At 34.8% G+C, this 25,491-nt stretch overlaps 1 protein-coding gene across 3 annotated transcripts in view; it reads left to right on the top strand.

The window, feature by feature from the left end:
* The window catches only part of LOC126756880 (protein FAM13A), a 101,740-nt gene that overhangs the window by 47,307 nt on the left and 28,942 nt on the right, over positions 1-25,491 (top strand). For all 3 annotated transcript variants that reach the window (XM_050470369.1, XM_050470370.1, XM_050470371.1), the window contains one exon: positions 1,019-3,498. The gene's annotated coding sequence lies outside the window, so the exon portion shown is untranslated. The remainder of the gene's footprint in view (positions 1-1,018; positions 3,499-25,491) is intronic.

The raw sequence follows: 25,491 nt of genomic DNA, 5'->3' as shown, positions 1-25,491 counted from the left end.
GTTAATTTCGGTTGCCACGCAGCTATAAACACTATCACAGTTATATTTTTCAACATAAAAGAGTATAAACGATTTTTTTCTTGATTTTGATAGTTCAGTTTATATGACAGATACATGCTATAGTGGTCTGAACTGAACAATTTCTTCAGAGATTGTATAATTGCCTTAGGCAATAATCGGTACCAAATTTCTTGAAGATACTTTGTCAAATGAAAAGGCTTTTCATACAAGCACTTGATTCCGATCGCTCAGTTTGTATGACAGCTATATGCTATAGCGACCCCATCTGAACAATATCTTCGAACATTGTATCGTTGGTTCAGCTAATACTCCATGTCAAATTTCGTGAAGATATCTTGTCAATTAAAAAAGTTTTCCATACAAGGACTTGATTTTGATCAGTCAGTTTGTATGACAGCTATATGTTGTAGTAGTCCAATATCCAAGTTTCCGACAAATGAGCAACTTCTTGGGGAGGAAAATACGTATACAAAATTTCAAGTCGACATCTCAAAAACTAAGGGACTAGTTCACTTATATACAGATGGTCGTGCAGACGACTAAATCGAGCTCACCATGCTGATCTTTTGTATATGTATGTATATAAATATTTTTTACAGGGCTTCCGACGCTTCTTTATACTTAAAGTATTCTATTCAGGCTAGAAATATAATTTGTATAAAAAAGTTCCATTCGCTTAACCTTGAAAATCGTACCACTGTGCGTGGTAATGAAATGATAAATATCAAAAAACACCACTTCGCTTTAATATTATAAACAGTTTGATTTACAAATCATTCTTCGTTTCATACTTCCAACATACTTTCTAATTTTAGACTCAGTCTTCTAGCCAACTTAAGCTTTCAAATAAATCGTGCTGCCAGCGCGCTGACTTAATTAATTTTTAAGTCCAAGCCATAAAACTAGTTTTGTTATGTAAAATAACTATGAATATTTATATGTATAAGTATATATTTACGAAACACTTATGAGCCATACATTCTTTTCAATCTTACAGATAACGGAACTTCCGAACAAAGTGCCAATAAGAGTCATTGAGATTGTTGCCGCATAGTCTGCGCTTAAAAACTCAACAAAAAGTGACTGAAAAATATTCTATTAATTCAAGTAGAGCAAAAGAGCAACAGAAAAAAAACTATCAAGTGCCAAAATCGCGCACATGAAACTTTGAACAATCGTACCCAGCCTTTGGTGGACTTCGTGCCACGTTACTAAGCAGCCGCCGCATTGTGTGTGTAAAACCGAGAATTTGAAAAACTTTTTAGTATGTGTGTAAAAAACTGTTGTAAAGTAGCGTAAATACACGCCACTAACGTCAGGAGACACCCACACAGACACACACACACCCCCACACCGCACACAACAAACCCCCCATGCTAAGATATCGGCTGGTGTCGACACATTTCCTCAAACAGCCGTAGATTGTTTTCCGCCGCCGAGCCAGCCAAGCAGAGACGAGTCCAGCCGAGTCGCGTCAACGAACGCGAAACGAGTGCATCACCACCAATACACACCAACAAATACATAACGGAGTGAAAGAACAAGCATAACTACAACAAACACGAACATACATAGACACACGCAAACACACACGAACACATACGAATACACCTGGTACACATTGAAGAACACATCGTAGGCTAGTACGCGGAGCCCGATAGTGCGTGTGCGTGACTAGCGCGGTGCATGAGGGAGCGAATAGTGGGAGCAAGCAGCAGCAATACGCCTGCGTTCACGCCGAGAGCACGAGCGAGAGAGTGAGAGAGAAGCGTAGCAACGTAGTTTTCAAGCGTTTAGTAGGCGCAACGCCTGAGAGCCTAAAAGCCGACTATAGAAGATATAGAAAAATAGAAAAGTGAAAAACAAAAAGCGCCGTTAGCAGCACGCTGTGGGCGTATAGTTGTGCCACTTTTCGGTGGAAATACGCCAGTTGCGTTTGGCGATCGCCGGCAAATAGTGGACGAGCTTTACATTGCATTTGCCGATTTGCACATCTGGTTAATATCGCGACTATTCGGATAAGCAAACGCTTCGAAGCAGCTTGAATTACGCCGCCATTGACTGCGCTCCAAGCATAATCAACGGCGTTGACGACAACACCCACGGTTCGGGTGCAACACACACAGTCGTTTAATCAATAAAACGCAATACCGTTAGCGGTAAGCTAGACATTTCGACTAGCAGCACTTAGCTGATAACAACCCCATATCGTTACGATAACGAAGCGGTTAGTAGCGATTTATTGCCGTACACGCCCAGCCACGGCACAAAGAGATTATATTTGCGCTGATTACTTGCATTGTTGATTGTTGAGTTGTTACCTAACGGTTTCATCAAAGGCATCATAGCTTTGGTATAGCTTGGCAGAGGTCCATAAAGGGAAACTTCGTGCGATACTATTGTCAATCGCCAACAACAGCAGCAACAAAAGCGCCAGCCGCCTATCCACTTGGCAGTCGGATCGTTTTAGAGGTTACACGCGGGGCCGTGGTGACTTCTTCTCAACTGGCGCTGTAACTTTTGTCACAACGTATTCGTTAAGAGTTTTCCGTTTATTCGGTACGTACGACAACAATTTGAATAGCGAAAATGTGCAGAGATCGCGATATGATTTTGCCATAGATCAACGTAATCGCCAATATAAAGTCAAGAAAAAAATCAAGCTAAAGTAAGCGCTGCGCTAGAGCCAGTGAACAACGGTAGAGTGTGAGTGCGAGAGAGAGAAGACGCTAAGCGGCGACAGAACGTGCAAACTAGTTAAATTCTTGCGCCGAAAAATTCGAAATCAAATTCGGTTATCTCAACTGCTCATAGCAGCTGTGTGACTTTGGAGTGCTTAAGTGTGTGAAAATTATAACGGAAAAGTTACGAAGGTCGTTTGTAGCAACGAAACGCTTTGCAATCTCGCTATCAAGTTAACAACGCCTCACGTTTAAGCGTTAAATTAATCGTTATCGATAACATTTACGCATCACTTAGCGCCACATAACATAATAATTCGTGCAGGCGTTTTATATGTGCGCACAATTCTTCGCAGTGTAATATTCGCAAGATTTGTAAGGTGCACATAACCTAAAATATTTCCTGCAATGTGACTGTTGAGCGTCGATTTTTCGTTTAATTAAAAACTACATCCGTTGCCGACAATCGATTTATCGTTCGTGCAGTCGAGTGTGTATTTTACCGAAACCAGCCGAAGCGGTTGCCTGAGCAATAGTTTGAACGTGTTGAAAATTTTGTGAAATTGAAAAACGAAAAAAAAAAAATAAAAAAAAATTTGTGTGGAATTTCGCCTATAAGATCTGTGTTTTTTGAGTTTAAACGTAAATATAAAATAGCATAAAGAATTAATTTGAACCGTTAATTTCGTTTGCTTGTGTCAAACGGAGAAACTGTAACAGGGCAAGGAATCAAAGAAAAAGCGGCAAGATTGAAGACTTTGCGAGGAACTTTTGGAAGTCTATAAAGGCTTGCGTTGTGAGTATACATTTTATTTGTTGTAACTTTTAGTAATAATATAATTAATAATTATTATTATTATTATTACTATTATTATTATTATTGTTATTATTATTATTTTATTAGGAAGATATGCAAAATATTAAATCTTATAGTAAGAATGGAGTACAAGCTACTGTGGTCATCGACTCCGAGTAATTATTCCATAAGTTATATGTTATCTTTAAACTTTGCTTTAGTTTCAATATATGTGTATATGATTTTTGTACAGCGTTTGGCACATTGTATACATTCAGGATGCAGTTATAGTAAATATTTTCAAATTTCAACATTTTTTTTTACAAAAATAGTAAATTTTTTATATTGCATCGCAAAAAAATTATTAACTGCTAATTGAGAAAAAAATAGCTCAAATAATTGGAAAAAAATTAAGTAAATTAAAAATATTGCCTACATTTAGGCTGATCTTCCAAGAAGCATATAAATTCATTTAGTTATCATGCGATTCGATTTAGAAAAAATATCCATCGTTTTATACGATGATTTGTTATCATTTTGAAGGCAATGTCACACTCATAGAAACCTTTGTTCTAATTGGCAAAAAACTGTGACAGCCGAATTTACAAAGCTTTCATTGAGGCAAAGTTTTCAACAGGGGAAACATGCGTTCTAGACCGGAACAGGTTGTAATCACGTGGTGTCAGGTTGTTACGTTAGAACTTCTCAACTCAGAGCTTCTAGCGAGTCACTATCGACGTGTGTAGCCTTTCGTTGTTCGGACACCAATCGCTTTCCTTTTTTGAAAATTGGCTATTTCTGGGTGATTGCTGACTTCACGCAATGCAATTGTTGATCTTACTTGTCCAAATTAAGAGCTTAGCCGTAGAGGAACTGCTCAGAATAGATGCCAATCCAACCAAACACACAGATAACCCTTTCGGACTGTCAATGCTGGCTTGGCCACCTCTTGTGCCGCTTGGCGTTGTTGTAAGCGATCCACTTTTCATCACCAGTAACCATCCGCTCCTAAAATGGATCGATATTTTTTGGTGCTCAACAATGATTTGCAGGTAGAATGCCTTCCATGAGTTTTCTTTTGCATTAATTCGTGTGGCAGCCATGTATCGAGCTTCTTATCATAACTAACCTTATTTAAATGGTACTGAATGGTTTTTTGGCTTGAGTTTAGGTCTTGGGAGATCCTGGGGTGTTCGACTTGACGATTTTCATTTCCGAAATGCACGCACACTATATCAGACGCACAAACACTATTAAAATTTTCTTAAGGAATATACATATGGTCTGTATTCTCTTTGCTAGTGGCCATTTTTGACGCGCGTTCTAACAAAACTAAATCAAGCAAGCAAATAACTGACAGAGAAGTTCTTTAGAACAATCTATATATTTTATATTCCTAACGCCATATTGAATATTGAATTTAAAGTGTGAGCCATTTCGAGGTTCCCTACTTTTTGTAATGAAAAAACCCCGAAACTTCAAATTTAATGGGGAATGTTTATTTTCATTCGAAAGAACATTCTTTGTCATTTATTTTTTGAAGAATATCTCTTTCAAATGTTAACCGCGGCTACGTCTCAGATGATCCATCTGTTGAGTTCATTTTTCAAGGACTAGTTCAAGCATTTCGACTGGTAACCGTCAAGTGACACGCGTGATTTTTTCTCCACCTGAATCGAAGAGGGATTGTCCTCACTTCACATACATATCTCCACAGGAAAAAGTTTAACGGTCTGTTATCACACGATCTTGGTGGCCAATCGACCGGCCTAAAACGAGAAATTATCTGCTCACCGAAGTGTTCTCTCAATAAATCCATTGATTGAAGCGATGTGTGAGAAGTGCCGGCGTCTTGTTGAAACCAAATGTCGTTGAGATCACAAGCTTCAAATTCAGGCGTCATATAGTTGGTTATCATGCTGCGATAACGATCGCTATTGACAGTTACATTCTCACCGGCATCATTTTTCAAGCAATATGGACCTATTTGTGCACCTGCCCATAAACCACACTAAACCGTTTTTTTCTGAATGAAATGGCAGCTCTTGAATCTCTTCAGCTTGCTCTTTGTCCCAAATGCGGCAATGTTACTTATTTACATAACCATTGAGCCAGAATTGGACCAGTTCGCTGAATAAGATTAATAAGATAATTAGCCCTCTGATATATACATACATATTATATATATCACTGATCACAAATAAATTCAATTATGCGATGGTAACACTGTCTGAAAGCTGTATGTGTTCACTGAACTTCGCTAGTAGTCGTAAGGGTGCCCAATTGGAGGCTTGTGTGTACTTCTTTGCTAACGAGAATTTAAGGTTTCTAGACTAGTTTTTTAATAAAAAATCAAAATTTTTTTTCATAATTCGATAGCTTAGATAATCTTGACATAGCGACATTCGAAATAATGGGGCATCCACGGTCTTTTTTCCTTTCTACTTCAAGGACGCTTAACACAATGAAAAAAAAAATGTTTTTTTTTCGAAACTAAATATCTACGTTGACACCCAAAGTGACTACTATCTGTCAAAGAACTTCAACGTCAAAGGAAAACAAGCAAAATAACTAAAATAATTAATATTTGCAATATGACTGATAAGCCCTACCCTAAACTGACCTAGCACAGTATACACCTGTTCAAAGCTCGTTTACTATATGGTACGTAACTTCACCGTTATCAAGTAAACGACTGTTTGACAAGCAGTAAATAACTGCGGTAACAACACTTATATTTGTCAAAGTCAAATAGAGTCAAATAGAGGCGTGTCGCAAAGAAAGAATTCAATCCAAAGCAAACTTGTGACAACACAATCATAATAAAGTGGCTTGTTCCACAAATTAAGTGGTTAGCCAATATAGCAAATGCACAAAAAATATAAAAACTGAAAACCAAACTAAACTTTATTGGCAATCATTCAATAATTAAAGCAATAAAGTCATTAAAGAATCTGTGGTTTTGAATTGGCATTTCAGTTTGACAGATTTTGATTGAATACTAAAATAAACACTTTCAGTGGGTTCAAATAGCAGATGAGGCTCCACCTCAACAAAAAATAAAAAAAAAATTAAAAAAAAAATATATATAAAAAAATAAAAATATGTTTTTTTCTTAAAATCTCTTAAAACAAAATAAAAATATTTTTTTTTTTTCTTAAAATACATATCTTAAAAAAAAAAAATTATAAAAAAAAAATAAAAATATTTATATAAAAAAAAAATAAAAATATTTTTTTTCTTAAAATATCAAAAAAAAAAAAATAATAAGAATTCGAAAAAAAAACATTTAAAAAAAATTAAAGAAAAGCATGTATTTTTTTTTTAAATATATAAAGTCTCGCCAAACTTTTTTTTAATCGCTTCAATAATTTTATGCCGATCACAAAAAGATTTGATTCTCTCTCCCAAACGCCCTCTCAAATTTCTCAAAATTTCTCGTTTAATTTCAAATGCAATATTACGAAGCTACAATCGCTTTACATTGTGTATAATTAAGTATATATATATACAAGTACCTACGTAGAGATTAAAGTTAAACACTTTATCGCATTCTTGGAATGACATTTAAACTTAGTCACACACAGCGTGTTTGATTGTTTATTTAATATCGCGCGGCACTGCCTTGACCATATTACAAAAATGTGTAGACGAGCACTTAAGTGCTTGGACTGAGTACCTAAGCAACAGTAGCGCGAAATATAAAAAGAAAATAAAGCAGACAAAAACACTTTATGGAAATTTTACGACAGCGCTTATAAACAAATGGAAAGAGAAATAAATATCGCATATACATACATACATACATACAAAGTTGAGAATGCAGTGAGGGGTATATACCTAGAATCATGTGTGAATTCTGCGAAAAGAAGAAGTCAACACATGCGGAAAATATGTGCCAATAAGTAAATGCACATAAACATATATGTATATGTATATGTATATACGAAATATTAAATTACAAAGTTAACACAATATTGAAAATGTTGTTCTTATTATTTCTCACATATACATGGTTGTAAAATATAATTTGTGAGACTATAATGGAAAAAACAATTATAATTTAATGTTAATTTTTGCTATCCTAAAGAGGTTGCATTCATTTGTGTATTCAAAAAATTACTTTTTACTTTTTCACATGTATAAAAGCTATGAGCAAGAAATAGTAAGACTTTGTTCATAATTTTATATTCTTAATTTGCCAACGTTTTTTCCAATCCACGAAACAGTTGTTAAAGCCAATTTCCAGAATAGCCTTCTATGCGTGTAGCGATTCACGTTTAATGCCTCCGTCAATTGACTCAAAACGATTTTCCCATAGCCATTGTTTGAGTTTGCTGAATAGCCAGAAGTCACGGAGCTAAATCAGACGAGTACGGTGGTTGCGGCACGATATTGGTTGGAAATTTGGCGAAAAACTCACGAAGAATCAATGCAGTAGGCGACGATGCATTATCGGGGTAACACAAATTAACCGTTTTCTGCCCCTAATTCCCGCCTCTTTTTACGAATTGCCTCGCGCAAACGAAGCATAATACTCAAATAGTATTCCTTGTTGACAGTTTGGTCGGTCGCAAGGAACTCTGAGTGCACCACACCTCGATAATCAAAGAAAACTATCAACATAACCTAATTTTTGAGCTGATTTGAAGTAGTTTCTTCAGCTTAGGCTCAGCTTGCCCCGATATTCGGCCGATTGATCGACTGTTTCCGCGTCGTAAGCATAGATCCATAACCCATCGCCAGTAATAATCCATGTCATTGCATCCTGGTAATCGGAAAGCATTATTTCACAGACGTTAACGCCTTGCTTTTTTCGAAATAAATTGAGTGATTTTGGAACCCATTTTATCTTACAAAATGGTTTTCACTGATCCTTCCGATATTTCAACGATGCCAGTAAGATCTCTGACTATTAATCGTCGATTCTCAAGCACTAATTCCTTTATTTTGTTGACGTGTTGATCAGCAGTTGATGTTGATGGCCGTCGCGGACGGTGTTCGTCGTCAACGCGTTCTCGGCCCTCTTTTAATAATTTTTACCAGTCAAAAAAACTTGCTCGCGATAAATAATTATCATCGAAGGCCTTTTCCAACATTCTGAACGTTTCCGCAACAGAAATTTGATGCCGCACAATGGAACTTCTTTGTTGAATAATTTCATTCATCGTAAAAACCACCAAATGCACTTTATGTACTTCATAATTATTTTGATGTGATATTTGGCAGAAATGTCACTGACAGTCATACCAACCTAGAAAAAAAAATATTTCGACGAATGGGTTTTCGCGCGAATTTTAAATTTAAAAGTCTTACTATTTTTTGCCCACACTATATTATTATGCTAACTTGCGAAAATTTGAAATTGATGCAATAAACAATTTGGAGATTTCAGCGTTTTTGTAATTTATAGCGTTGGCTCCCAAATCTTTAACGCGTTTTTCTCGAAATGCTGTTGTGTTCATGGGTACGCAAATTTCTCCGAAACAACTGAACCGAATGGCTTGAAAATTACTCTCGACTTTCTTCGATACATTGGCAGATGTTGACTGAAGGAGTAAGAAGTGTGAATTTTTTCACAATAAGGCCCTTTTTGTCGAATGCCTTCGTTTTTATTAAAAACCTCTTTTTTTTGGATTAGTGCTAGTTTTAACGAGAAAAATCTTCCTCACCGCCAGACAGCCTTTTTCGAAGTTCCTCCTGAAAATCGCCTACAGAATCAGAAAATCAAAAATTTTCTACATTAAATTAAATAAAAAAAAAAATCCTCTTCAAGAAGCATCACAATAATTTCTGACTTGCAAGTTGATATAAACAGAAAATGTTAGTAAAAAATCGCAAAGTGTTTTTTTTTTAACAGACAAATAATTAAAAAACAGATTTTTAATAAAAAAACATAGTGGTAGCTCTGTTAAAAATGTCATCCGATTTTGTTTAATAGAAAATTTAATATATTCACACAAAAAATTAAACAAAATAACCGCGTAAGCGGTGTCACCGCTAGTAAAGAAGAAGAAAATACCTTAAAATATATCACTAGCTGTGAGCACTCATTCAAAGTGATATGGCAACTTTGATCTCATAAAATTTCTGAACTTTCATGCATTGCTTTCATTCTTACATACAAATGTAGGTTATTGCAACTTTATTTTTTTTAGGTTAGATATATTATTTGGGTAAACATATATAATCTTTAAGAGTCATGCGGAATTTGTAATAAAAAGTTCAAATAGATTAATTAATTGACCAAATATAGCTCACTAAACGCACGCGTGTTATCTGAAAGCTACAGCATATACTTAAAACTATCTAGAGCGCCATGTGTCAGCCCAAAACTGACAACCTCAATCATCATTAAGGTCAAGCAAATATGTCTAAACAAATACAAATCGAAGCCACGCAATATGTCAATAGTCGGACACACATACCGAGTGTTATAACGCAGCCTGTCGACACATGCACCATACACGATAATCCATAAATAATGGCAGAGCACTTACCTGCCTTACACCCAGCTGGTGCGAATTCGAAGATAACACTGCGCTGTAACACATATGTATGTAAGATATATACATATACTTGCATGCTATATGGACTAGCTGTTCGTTGATTGACCTGTAACGCTGTCTATGACCGCTTGCATAATTTATAAGCCACTTTGTATATATTACGTATGTATGTGTGTGTGAAAAGTATTGCGCAGTAGTAGGCAGCCATTGTAAACTTGAACACCTGTAAGCTTTCTATAGAAAGTAGCGCAGCGCCTAAAAGCACGCAAAAGTTAAAAATTAAGCGACAATGACGGTAAATGTGTCACCACCACCCCTAATGACCATAAGCACATGTACATATATGCGTACATACATACATACTTGTACATGTATACATAAATACATGTATACATACACGCACACACACATGCTTGGACTCGTATGTCATAAGAACACCTTTGAACTTAAACAAAAATCCATAAAGCTTAGATAGGCCAGTCATTATGCCTTCTTTACCGCCCGGATTTAGCTTTTTTACTTGAATCCGCACACCTTCCTTACCACCATCTGAGTTACGCTATAATTCTAAAACACCGATTAGGTAATTTGAGTAGCAAATTTTACACTTTAGATTACCATGCACTTTGCTAGGCTACCCTTCCCTTTTGTTAGTAATTTCAGCTGCACGCTACTAAGCTGCGCTTTTTGTACTTTGTACTTTCGCTGCTGACACTTCCATTCGCGCTCGAAGCGTGTGTCGGGGAAAAATAGATACTTTGGCCGGCTAATTCCTACTTATTCTTTATTGTAAGGCATTTGCTTTTGCAATAATGTCATTACTCAGTAATTGAATTGACTCGCTTTGTTGTCGTTTCGAATGGGTGATGTGCTTTTGAAGGGTTTATCGTTATAATTATTGTATATCGATAACGAACTGCATGATTGGTGGTTATAGATAAGTCGATATGCGCTTAAATACTTTTTTGAGCTATTTTTGTTCAGAAATAATTATTTTGAAAAAGACAAAAAATATCGATAAGTTATAATATTTGTTATCGATATTTCAACAATGCCTATCGAATCAAATGTGTTATGAATAAGTTTGAGTGGCCAACATATAACGCTTTGTGGCTTGTGGTGGCGTCCTGTTAGAATTACACATTGTCCAAGTCCATATTATCCCATTCGGGTCAAAAATATTCGGTAGCGATTCCCGATTCATAGTAACGTACCGGTCTTGATCATCAGGGAAGAAGTACGGCCCAATGACGCCGCCGGCCCATAGTTTTTCGGAATGTAATGGACTCATGGAGTGCGTGTGGATTGCTATCTGACCAATACCGCATATTTTCTTTATTGACGAAGCCATTCAGCCGAAAATGAGCCTCATCGGTGAAGATGATTTTTCGACGAAAATCTGGATAATTTTGAAGTCGTTGCTGAGCTCAATTCACAAACATACGTCGATTCTGGTAGTCAAACGGCTTCAGTTCTTGCGTCAATTTGATCTTGTAAGGATGTAGGCCAAGAGCTTTTCGCAAAATTCGCCACAACGACGTCATAGAGATGCCGAACGTCTGAGAACAACGTATGAGAGACTGTTTTGGATCTTTCTCAATTGAAGCGCTAGCGGGGGCAATATTCTCGACACTACTGGCATTGTTTATCTCACTGACACGGTAACATTTTGTACTGTGTCTGTGGATTCAAAATTTTCCACTAGACGCTCAATTGTTAATCTGACAGGACGATTATGATGATCACACATTGGACGTAGCGCTGTTAAAGTTGAGGCCACTGTCTCCGAATTTCGGTAGTAAATTTTAATAATTTCGACTCGTTGTTGGATCATATATCTTTCCATGCTGAAATGGCAAACCTTACTGAAGAGAAATGTCAAAAGAGCGGGGAAAAATATGACGTCGTTTGCTGTCCCTATCGGTCTACTTTTGTAGTAAAACAAGTTACTTAGCTTCTCAAATGACTCCACAAAAGAAGGTAGTCATAACTAGATATTTGGGTAGTCAGCCATTGTCAATGACATCAATGGATGACCTATAATAACGCGAACCATTTTTGAGACCAGCAGCTTTCAAACCAATATCCATCAGTTTCGACGTTTATCAACAGTTTGTATAAGTAAAGTAATTTAATAAACGCTTTCACTCAAAAATAATTTATTTATTAATCGATATATAAATCGATAACAATCGATTACTCGTATATACATATCGTCCATCTCTACCCAAGTATATCGCGTGGGTAGATTAGTTAGCTCATAATTTTTGTCTTAACTGTCGTCTATTCGTTTTCCATTAGTAGTTACAAAATTGACTGTCAGTTAAGTACAACTAATTAAATTACTAATGGCTCATTATTTGTTTGACGCGTGACTGAAATTTTGATGAGCTCACGAAACCCAAAAGAAATACTTATTTACTTAAATGCCGGAAATTTCTTTTTTTCCAACAAATGTAATCTAGAGTAGATCCACAGGCTGAGTAAATAAAAATGTTGAAAAATAATTGTATTGGAATTGTTTTTTATTTTTTTTTTTTTTTATTCTTACTTTCTACTTTTCACATCCACAAAAATAGATTTCTAGATTTATTATCTCACAGGTGGCATTTATGAATTTGGTTTGCCTTTTATGGCATTCCTCTAAATATTTCTTAAGTAGCTCAGTTTATGTGTTAACCATATGTGCAAATATTGCTTTCCACTATAATTGAGCTTATCTTGATATTTCAATTATTGCTGCTAGACTTTAAGATATTTTGGTCTAAATAAGTACATATAGTATATATATCATCAGCTGTCATTTTTCGTTATCTTTGTCAGTTAGTATTATTAAGACAGTTTAATCCAAACTAAATGGAACAAGGAAAAACCAAAAATAAGTAAACAATCGAACATTTAAGGACAAATTTTTATCTATAAAAAATTGACAAACGCAAAAATAGTCTAGGTTTGCTATTATCACGGTCATGTTCCAAGTTTCGCTTGCTTACTATTTTAAAAATATTATCTGACATAACAAATTGAGTAGTTAGTTATTTTTGGAAGTTAGCTGCGGTTCCATGTCATGTTCCAGCAGATTGGAATCGCTGAGACAACTAAGACGTTAATTGTCTACATTATAATATTAATTGACTCTCTTTATTTGATATTTAGACAAATTCCGTAGTGGTTTTCATTTGTCAGCTTATTACATACTCACTTACATTTCTATACAATCTCTTATGTCTCGTTTATTCATGGTATAAATACCACCCAAATGTGACAGTTCGAAAATAGCTTTTCTTCCACATCCTCCTGCAAATTTTTTCCGCAAACAATTATACGACGTAGGTGAGCTTAACTCGCTTGCTTCCAGCATTCATTGAGTGTCGGGAATTTTCCATAGTGTTGCCGGCCATTTAGTCGTAATTTAGTAGCAAATTTAATGACATATGTGATAAATTGTTTATTAATTATTGTTCATTTGCACTTTATTGTAATATTGTCTAAATTGTTTGCATGTCGCGCCACTTTGTGTGGCTTCGTGAATCTTCAAATTGAATTAATAGACGATAATTAGTGGAGCTATGCGTCGTGAAATGCTCAACAATTCTCCACGGGAATCATTACAGTAAGCAATTACTTATTTGCCAATTTAATAATAGCATTTTCGCGATGACAGTGTCAAGGGAATGGCATCAATGAAGGAAAATAAAATGTCGTGGTAAATTAGTTAACAAATAAATGTCTGGATTGAGTGTAGTTTTAAAATAAGTAGATGTGATGGCAAAAAATGCATTTGTAATGGAAATTGTATGTATACATACTCGTTATGCGGTAATTTTTTCAAGCTACTTAGAGAGGAATTTCTATACTTCGCTCGTTTTAGTTTAACTATGAGGGGGAAGGCATGGAAAATTGTACAAAGTGGTTTTAATTTTTCTTAGTTTGTGCGGCAATTAAGTCAAACGAAGTATATTAAGTTTGACATGAATCTCCGAACATATTGTTTGCAAAACCCTGAAGGAAATATCGAAGAAATCAGCGTGACGAGTTGAGCCGATTTGCCCAGATCTGTATATATGAGAACTAGTCCCTCAGTTTTAGAGATATCGATCTGAAAGCTTGCACACGTTTTTCTCTCTCCAAGAAGCTGCTTATTTATTGGATTCGCCGATATCGGCCGACTATAGCGTACAGCTGCCATACAAACTTGCCGATCAAAATCAAGTTCTTGTATAGAAAAATTTTTTGTTTCAAAAGTGATCTTTACGAAAACTGGCATAGAATTTTGTGCAAGCCAACGCTATGATCTCCGAAGAAATTGTTCAGAACGCACCACTACAGCATGTAGCTGTCATATAAACTAGTTGGTCAAAATCAAGTCCTTGTATGGAAAACCTTTCTATTTGACAAGGTATCTTTACGAAATTTGGTAAGAATTATTATCGAAGGCAATGCTATTTGCTCCGTAGAAATTATTCAGAACGGGCCACTATAGCATGTAGCTGCCATATAAACTAGTTGATCAAAATCAAGTCCTTGTATGGAAAACCTTTCTATTTGACAAGGTATCTTCACGAAATTTGATAAAGATTATTATCTTAGGCAGTTATGCAATGTCCGAAGAAATTGTTCAAATCGGACCACTGTAGCATATAGCTGCCATACAAACTGAACGATGGGAATCAAGTTCTGGTATGATAAACTCTGATATTTGACAAGGTATCTTCACGAAATTTGGTAAAGATTATTATCCAAGGCCTCACTACAATCTCTGACCATATTTTTTTTATTTCTTATTTAAATATTTTCATACTTTTCTTTTTTCATATCGCTAAATTTATTATGATAATGATAAACACAAAAAAACTTACATGAACCAAAAAATTTATTACTGCAATATTTTTTGACATTGTAAACCCAAACACGTACGCTGCCAAAGCGAAATAATTAGTAAAACATAATAAATATTATTATACACCAATTGCATACATATAATACATACATACATACATATATACACACTACTGTAACACTTCCGCATTTTTTTTGTTACTAAACTGTCGAGTAATCACTAATTTGTCAGAAATATTAGTTGTCGATTGTTTTTGGCATTGTTTTGTCGTTTATTGGCGGCAGATTGATAAGAAAGTAAATAAAAATACATATCTACACAGTGTGTATGAATGTGCGTTAACCGCTAAGTTCAAAAAAATATATTTTATGCAAATATGCTGATGAAGTACACTAAACAAAAGCTAGCAAGCCGATTACTTAGTTACTATATAAACCGTAATTGCTGCGCTGAAATGTAAATGAGACATTTATTGTTGCCTCACATCGCCTTCACTTCGTAATCGCCGAATGACATGCAATTTTTTGCTCACTCGTACCACACGCCTTGGCGGTCTGTGTGGTTTGTGTGCCGGTGCGATATGCCACTTTTGATTAGCGGGAGTAGCAGAAACAAGTTGCTAGTTTTATCGATGCTTGCCAAAACTAACGTTATGACACAACGAACCTATCAAAAACCAATTTACATAGCTACATAGCACTCTTTATAAATCTATTCTGTGCTTTGTAACATGAGTACCTGCCGATTTTGCTTATTCAACACATCAACCGAGTGCCAATTAAATCGATAATACCATTTGCTTGCCCAAAAATTTTCCATTGAATTGCTTAATTAATGCAACAACAACAACAAATGACATACTGCCCAAAATGTGGAGATTCTCTATTTTTTACGCTCCATTTGCTGAGAGTCACAAAACCAATCACACGCACTCCCAATTAAACTGTAATTATCAAATTGTTGTTGTCATGTGTGTCTCCAGTAAACTCGATGAATTGCCAAAACTGTCGTGACAATGCTTTGTCTGTAGTATTACACGCGTGCGGCAAATAAGTAACGAGTATCTAATCAATTTTACAAAAGTCAACATACATATGTACACATCTATAGGCATATAAACATAGATATGCGGCGAGCATAATAATACTGTGTGCTCATGAGTTGCGGTTTATACTTATTGAAGGAATTTGTTAAAGTTTTTTTTTTTTTTAAGTAGAAAATAGGTTAGGTTAATATGGTAGACACATATGTAAGCCACGCATATTTCAGTTTGGTTCTTTGCGATACCAGATGGAGTTCAGTTGCTAAGTCCATGAGGACTAGTTATCCTTTAGGATGCCTGCGCTTTATGCGTATTTTAACAGATTCTGCGGATCACAATCTGTGCCTCCTCTAGTGTATCATACCGTGTGGACTCCAGATGCTTACAGCGTAGTCTTGCCAGTGGGGTACAAGTGCACAAGAGATGCTCCATTCTTGGCCTAGTGTCTTGCTCTAGACATTTCCTTAAAAATTAAATTTTGTATAGATTTCTATAATAAAATACATTTTTGGTAGAATCTTAAATTCTTGAAAACGAAGTCTTGCGGTATTTTTATTAAATTTTTTTTTTATTGAAATTGAAATGAACTTTTGATGACTCATGCCCAGCTCTTGACCGATGCTACGACTGCTACTATGCCGGTCTCTTTCGACCAATTCAGCGATTTTATCGCAATTTTGGACGACAGGCCTTCCGGAGCGTGGCGCATCTTCGACCACCTCTACACCAGAACGAAAACGTTGAAACCATCGTTGTGCGGTGGAAATGGAAACTGTATCGGGTCCATAAACTGCACAAATTTTATTGGCGGCTTGAGATGCCTTTTTGCCTTTATCGTAGTATTACTGTAAAATATGCCGTATTTTCTCTTTATTTTGCTCCATGTTTGCGACGCTATAACTCACGAACGACTTAAAAGAAACGACAAGAATCAATCGCGTGAAATGAGCTTTCCAAAAAGGTATGGCATGACCCGATGCGACGAATAAAACTAGAACTAAAACTACAGAAATTTGATAAAAAATTTGTACAGACCGTAATGAGTAAGTTCATTCTTAATTAGATTATTTTGGAATAGAGTTACCATATGGCTAAAAAAGAAAATAAACCATTATATAATACTTGTATATTACAAATTGTTTTCCAAACGTCTAAGAATGCTTGCAGAAGGAATTCTGGAAGGTTTTGGTTCGAAATGGAGTTACCACCTAAAGAAAAATAGCAAATGTTTTTTGACAACGTACCAGTAAAAGAGAACAAAAAACACAACCAATTTGGTTTTTGAAGAAATCATTGCATTTTGTTATTGCTCATTATGCGTTATTCGATTCATTGCATAAAAATCTAAATATTTGGTCCGATATTACAAGTAATATTTCAGTGTCCACATTGAACTTCAAGAAAATTTTATTTACCGCATATTTATGTTTTATTAATATGAAAATTACTTATTCCTCCAATGCTTGTACATATTTATAAACCACTTCCACCAGTTTTTTCGAAATCACGCACCATAAAGTACGACAGTACATGTTATACCGCTACTGTTTTCGAAAATCACACTTATTCCCGTACCTTTAGCAGCCAGCTTCTCCAACACCACAAATCTTTAGTTCTTTCTACGCATTTTTCGTGGCGTGTTTCGTATTCCTGTTCGAGCAAGGCGACGCCAAACACGAAAATATCGTTAAACACGAACATTTGCATTTCAGGTGGTCAGAGCAAAGGTGAAACCCTTTGGTAATTACCGAAACTTTATTCCGTTCAGCGTTGGTGAGTGGCACGCGCCGCTAACTGTCACTTGATAATCGCTTCTCTTACCTTTCTAGTTGCTTTTTACTCTATTTATTTCGTTTTTTATTATTTTTATTTTTTTTATTATTTTTATTTTTTTTATTTTTTTTTTATTATTTTTATTGTTACTTTTTTATTTTGTTTTATTTCTTATTACTTTGTTTTATTTACTTTTTGGGGTTTTCCGTTAGGTGTCTACATACACATGTGCATTGCATTATATAAATTGCCGGCTAAAGAGGACACTTCCAGCGATAGTAAAACTGTTTTTTGTCTGTTGATTGCTGGAGGTCATGGATAATTTGGCAGGCAGACTTGTAATTATCCTTAGCAAACACACGCATGTCACATGTACTATAGTTCATTATATATTCTTTGTTCCTTTTTGTGTTTGTCTACTTTATGGCTGTGAATTTAGTAATCGCCAAGCGGATGTCGCGCGAGCAAGTGGAAATGTATTACGGTAATTTCGGTATATTATTTAGAGCAATGTGAGCGTAGAGTGTTAAGTGGTTTTAACGAAAATTTTAATATTTAAAAAATCTTTATTTAAACGCAAACTGATAATTATTTGATTTAATTTTCGGGATGGTTGCGCCTAAATTCACATTAACAATAGTTAACGTCAGAGTGGTGAGTAACCGCTTATTATTTAAGTTAATATTTTTTTCTCTTCTAAATATTTAGTAGTCGAAAAAGTCCTTTCGTATTTTGTTAATAGATGTCGTTGCAGTCGTATATATCTCCAGTGCTATCAATCGCATTGTATTAGGTTCTCAAAAAAGTCTTGCGGTATTTTCGCTAGTTGGCGCTGAAAGCGCGTTGTTCTAGTTTTATTCGTCGCATCGGGTCATGCCATACCTTTTTGGAAAGCTCATTTCACGCGCTAACACGTGTTTGATTGATTGTCGTTTCTTTTAAGTCGTTCGTGAGTTATAGCGTCGCAAACATGGAGCAAAATAAAGAGAAAATACGGCATATTTTACAGTACTACTACGATAAAGGAAAAAATGCATCTCAAGCCGCCAATAAAATTTGTGCAGTTTATGGACCCGATACAGTTTCCATTTCCAGCGCACAACGATAGTTTCAACGTTTTCGTTCTGGTGTAGAGGTGGTCGAAGATGCGCCACGCTCCGGAAGGCCAGGGTCGTCGAAAATTGCGATAAAATTGCTGAATTGGTCGAAAGAGACCGGCATAGTAGCAGCCGTAGCATCGGTCAAGAGCTGGGCATGAGTCATCAAAAATTCATTTCAATTTCAATAATATGTCAAAAAAAAAAATATACATTAAAAAATGGAAGAAATTTAATGACAACCCATTATCATACGATGTAGTGTTGGAAAGGTGAGATTTTAAGCTTCATTTAACCAAAAACAAATTAAATTGAAGGAAGTCTAAAAAAAGTTACAGCGGTTCAAAAATAAGTAAAAATAATGAAGAATTTCAGTATATTTTGAATTTTTTTTTTATAAAAAAAACGAAGAATGCCACGCAAGCCACCAATAAAATTTGTGAAGTTTACGGAGACGATGCTGTATCAGTTCGTGCAGCACAACAATGGTTCGCTCGCTTGCGTTCTGTAAATTTCGATTTATAGTGATGAAAGTTTTACACTGATGGAATAATGTCTCTAGGGGAAAAATGCCAAGAAGTGGTCGACCAAAATGTTATTTTTTTGTTCACTATTGTTCATTATAAATATAAAAAAAATAAGTAGAAGTTTGATTAGAAATACGAAAAGACTTTTTCGACTACCCAATATATGTACATATATACATGGCGGCATATCGTTGTTTTTTTGCAACCAAGGTTTTTTGCTGCATAACTCGCAATACTCGTAATGACTCAAGAGCAACAATAACAAAGTTTGTTTTTCGCTATGTCTTTTACACTTATTTTAATTATTTTCAAATTCAAAAACTTTGCTTAGTAACAAGCTCAAAAGAAATATTTATATGTTTAGTTAGCTTTGTGGTGACTATCATGCTGTGCTTCATGGGTTCAAAACCCAATTGTGACAAAATTCAAAACTAGAAACTTTTGGTTAAAAGAGTTAATACTTCGAATGTATGTACTTTTGATTAAAAAGTGTTTCTCTTAACATTCCAGTAGTCATTCATAGCTTGTTTAGAGCTTTTAGTCTAGCTTGTGGTATTATCGATATGAAGAAAAACTTGGCCAAACTCAAGTCAGTAAGTGGGCGCCACTTTTTGTTATTGTTTCTATCATACGCATGCCATTCACTTGTCGACAAGTCAATTGAAATAGTTTTATCGCACTGAGTATGTTTGCGCATGCGCAACAGCATTGAATTTTAATGGCAACAAACACCACAACAGTCTATTTATAGCCAATATAGCATTGCACACATTTTAATTCATGTTTTTTTGCAACTTTATTTTCTCTTATTTTTTTTACTGTTTATCGTGTTTTGATATATTTTTTTGGGGAAGCTTCGAGTGGTGTGCTTGAGTTCAACGCCTGCAAAAATTCAGCATTACCAATGCACGCACTAATAATAACAATAAACAAATTTCGCGAGCTTTTATGCCGCGCCCAGCGTGGGAATTGTTGCCGTGTTGTAATGGAATTTTTGTCATTTCCTTATTATGCACATCTTTCTAGCTCAAGGGCTGCGATAATTTTGTCTGCTAAATATTTATAGTAAAGTTTGTATGTATGGCATTTAAAATGCAATATCTTTAGCCCAAATTTTATATACTTTGGCATGGCAACCCATGAGATAATAAAAATTTGTGAAATTTTTTTGCAGATTTTGTTGTTGCTGGGCACTAGGGTTAGTAAATTGCTTGGCTAATTATGGAATTAGATAATTTTTTGACATCATCGCAAGCGCTTTGAATCAATGTTGTCAATTGAGTGACGCGTCAAGTGCTAAATATAATTATAAATACACAAGTTGATTTAAGATAAAATTTTTTCGTTGAAATGAAATAAATTTAATTAGCTGTTCGCAAGATAACTGCTACGTGTGGATGGTTGTGAGTAATCTATTTGTTTTCCTTCTAAAATAAGCATGTTTACGATTAAATGTGTAGAATATAAAAATAGAAGCAATATTTTTAATTAAAATTAAACACATTTTTGTTATCTGTTTACCAATAACATGTAAACAGTTCCTAGTTCTGTTTAAAAAAGGTAGAAATAATAATGATTTCAATCATTTTGAACTTTAGTATCGCTTGACTACAAGCTTTACGAGTTTAATTTTGATCCTCCGATGACAGTTTAATATATATCAAAGGTGTACTCAGCCCGTCTGATAGATGGAGTGATCAGAAATGTCTAGGGAAACTTAATGAACAATCTTTCTGTTGTAGAGTATTACATATAGTCACCAAAAGTTCAAAACAACTTATCAAAAAATAAACCGAAATTTAATTTTTCATTGCTTGTGATTCATTTTCAGCTGCCGCTGTCAGATGTAACCAATATATTGGTTAGTCGAAAAAGTCTTTTCGTATTTTGTCAATTTTTTACATGTATTTATCCGCTATGTGGTGCTGTTGTCAAAGTAATTTCAAAATATTGTATTTTCTGGCAGATTTCTTTCATTTGCTTTCACCACTGCATTTCTTACAAAACATTGCGAGATATAATAATTAGGGTGGTTCAAAGCTAGCGAAAATTACATGAGAATTTTTTAAAAACTAGTTTATAGCCTGAACAGAATGTATTCAGTTTGTCACGAAGTTCTAAAACCCTAAGTCAAAGACCTGAGAACTGAGTCGCCTTAGTCATGTCCGTTTGTCCATCTATCTGTTTATGTATATGCGAACTAGTCCGTTAATTTTTGAAATATTGCTCTGAAATTTTGCACCCGTCCCTTTCTCATTATGAAACTGCTTATTTGTGAGAATGACCGATATCAGACCACTATAGCATATAGCTGCCATAGAAACCGAATTATCGGAGTCAAGTGCTTGTATGAAAAACTTTTTTATTTGATGAGATAACTTGACGAAATTTTGCACGATTTATTGTTTGAAGCAACAATGCCATCTCCGATGAAATTGTTCAGATCGGCTGACTATAGCATATAGCTGCCATACAAACCGAGTTATCGGAGTCAAGTGCTTGTATGGAAAACTTTCGCATTTGACGTGGTATCTTCACGAAATTTGACATGGAATACTGCTTAAGGTAATAATGTAATCTCCGATGAAATTGTTCAGATCGGCTGACTTTAGCATATAGCTGCCATGCAAACCGGACACGTAGTTACTAAAAGAAATGCACCTGTGAAGGGTATATTAGCTTTGGTTCAGCCGAAGTTAACGTTTTTTCTTGTTTCGCATTGCAGTTTATTCACTTATTATCCCACGTGTGAATATATTAACGGAGCGTTAACGCCCACAGTAGCTCTAATTTATTACTGTTGCAAAACAAATATATTGTTGATAACAATATGCTGCCCGCGAAAGTTCGCTTAATGCTAAATGATTAAGTAAATAATGCAGTTCAAAGCTATCTCGCCGTTCACCATCTGTTTATCACACAAAAAGTAGCTATAAATAGTCGCACATGGCGTATGAGTGACCTCACACATTTGCGCGCACACTGTGCGGAATGCTTCGGCTGGCGTTCGCTTTTGCAGCTTATCTTCGCTTGGATTCGGCAAAAATTAAAAAAATCTGTAATTATCGTACGCATTGATGGCAGCTATTTTGATTACAAAGCAGAAACTTAAAAAGACCAAAATCGCAATTCTCTTTTCAGAAAAGTTTTGCGCGTAACGCAAGTTTTTGCAAAAGCAAAATAACCGCAAATAAGTTAGCAAATTCAAAAAATTCACAAACACACATTTTATCAGTTATCGCTGATAAGCTTTTAATTGGAATGCGCGTTGTCATAAGCTCTTCGTATTACGTATGCCACTTTGGCGCACCAGTTTGTTCCAGTTAAAGACACTTTCAGTGGTAAGTTTCTTCAGCCGATAAACCTTCTTACATGTACGTGGTTTTTGAAAATATTTAACGTCTTTACGCCGCTATGACATGAGCGTGCGTCATTCCGTTGCAATCTTCGAGTGAAATATGCAAATATTGCGCTAAACTTAGGAAAATCCAATTATTTTCCATTTATCTTGTTTTCAAGTAAATATGCTTCATTTGCGTAGACAGCTTGTATTTGCACCTACTAAGTGCCTACGTCGATCATTACACCTCCATCAACCAGTTCGAAGTGGTTCAGCATCGCTGCAACTGCCTTCAACTGCCTCAAACCAAAAACCTTTGACCGCTTATTGTTGTATCGAATCGCTTTCGCATCAAATTTAAAGTGTATTAGGCAGTAAATACAATAAGTGCTAAATGTGAGGCGGAATAAACACAATAAATGATCGTTTTAGCATAACAAATGCTAATCCATTAAAATATTTAATGCTGTGAGAGGTTCAAAAAGTTGTAAATATGCGCTAACTTGAAGCGGTGCAAAAATTAAATTTTTGAACATTTTTTGGGACACATGTATTCAATATTATTATTAAATACACTTTCAGTAAAAAGTTTTTTCTCGTACTAGCGAAAAGAGAATAATGGCTATATCATATTTATTACCATTCATTTAAATATTTATTATGCATGACTTCATTATAGTATTATATCGCTATAATATAAAAATACAATAGCTCCAAGATCTATATTTGACCCAAATAGAGAGGTCGAACAGTTTTGGAACAATGGTTTTGGAATATTTTTTGTCGTATTACCTAGCTGATAAAACTAAAATATATTCAAGGCCTTTACTTGGCCCAAAAAGAGATGTCAAAAATTTTCGGAGCGAAATTTTATGATGTTTTTACGTTATTACTGAACAGCAAAAAGCTTACACACTTCATATCAGATCAATTTCCTGCCACAAACCTGTTTGGTACAATCTTTTTTGCTGTTAACAATTTCGTATACTATCAACATTTTTGGGACATCTTAAACCTTTGAAAAATATATATTCTTATACGAATTTCTCTTGAAATACTATTCCGAAAATATACGCCTGTTTTCATATAAATACAAATAAGTTTATATTTTAAGTGACATGCTGGAAAATTTTTGTCACCATTTTAATCAAAAAATATGTTTTGGGACAAAGCCAATAGTTAGCTAATTGCATTAAGTATACACATTACAAACGATTTTCTTTATGTTTTACAACTCTTTATCCTTATAAAATTTTGGGACAATTTTGCTGGATTGTAAATATTTTGGGACAATATTATTTCGTGTTTTTAATGCATCACTATAATGGAGAGGTATTTTTACTTCGAAAGCATTCAAAATTTTTTTTTGATAATTTGAGACGAAAATTAGACTCGGTGGTGACAATATTTTTCAACCTTCAAGTCAATCAAAATTGAATGGGACACTCTTTTTACATCATGAAAGTTGCCATGGTTAAGAGTTAAAATGTTTTTGGGACAACATTTTTCGATCTTAAGGTCCATCAAATTATTTGGGACACGTTTTTGGAAGCATAAAAGCTTACTGTGGTGAATAAAAATATATTTTGAGACAAAATTTTTTGGGACAACATTTTTTTACCTTCAGGTCCACCAAATTATTTGGGACACATTTTTGGAACCACAAAAGCTCACTATAGTGAATTAAAAATTTTTTGGGACATGATTTTTTGATCTTCAAGTCAAATTAAATTATTTGGGACACATTTTTTTAACCACGAAAGTTTACAAAGGTGAGTCAAAAGTGTTTCGAGACAACATTTTTCGAACTTTTAGTCAAATAAAATTATTTGGTGCATCCTTTGGTTATCAGTATCGCACTTTTATATGAAATACATATGTATGTATATGTGACCTGTGTCAAAAAATCAATTTTCACTTTTTAGTTGATTCGGATGGAAGATGAGATGCTTTTTCACGTGATAGAATCCACGATTTTCGCACGTTAGCTCCCTTTTCGTAGACCAGGTCACATATATTAATTAACTAGAGCGCCAATCAGAAATATGCGCGTTCTCTTTGTACTCGTAATATCAATAATATCTAAATTGTAAGCTTCTAATAATACCTTCTTTAAAATATAATATTATTGTATTTTTTTTACAGTCTGTTATTTTTGTAAGCACGAAGAAATATTATCTATCATTCAACTGTCTCGGTCGTTTGGCTATATAGAAGAGAATTTTCCTCAAAGTGATTTTAGCGCTCTGGTGTCAGACAACGAAGGTTGTTTTGCTTTTTAGAGGTCTATTCTCATTGATAAGACTTTTTGCTAGACTAGACTAGACTTGTTTTCGTTGATAGCACACCGCATATAAGTTTAGGTAGCACCTATTTGCCATTTAATGGCGCGTGCCTAACACCTTCTCACTGATTTGTTGTTGTAAAATCGGTGCTTGGTGCTGTTAACAAATAAAAAAAAACTTTTTTCAAGTATTGTATGACAGTGAAATAAATATTTACAATGTAAATAAATATGAGTATATGTGTAAGATTGTAGTGAATATATACGTATTTTTATATTTACCATACTTTTTAGCTACAGTACCATAGCATAAAGCTCTGACTTTAATTCCTTTGATTTATTGTTGTTTTACTTATTTTATTTGTTTGCTTTATTAATCGAAAGCATCGCAATATTGACCGTGTGCTTAATGCTTGAAAAATCGATCGGTATTGCTGTCATTTGCCAAATTCCAGTTTTTTTCAAAACAACTTTCTTTGCATTCAAAGATATGAGGAGTCGAAAAGTTCAAAAAGAAAGCATGTGTTTTCGAAATCTCTTGTGATTGATATTTTATTTGCATTACTAGCAAATGGGATTAC

The sequence above is a fragment of the Bactrocera neohumeralis genome, chromosome 4, assembly GCF_024586455.1.
Source record: "Bactrocera neohumeralis isolate Rockhampton chromosome 4, APGP_CSIRO_Bneo_wtdbg2-racon-allhic-juicebox.fasta_v2, whole genome shotgun sequence".
NCBI lineage: Eukaryota > Metazoa > Arthropoda > Insecta > Diptera > Tephritidae > Bactrocera > Bactrocera neohumeralis.
The sequence above is the reverse complement of the archived record's forward strand: the minus strand, read 5'-3'. Positions and strand labels throughout refer to the sequence as shown.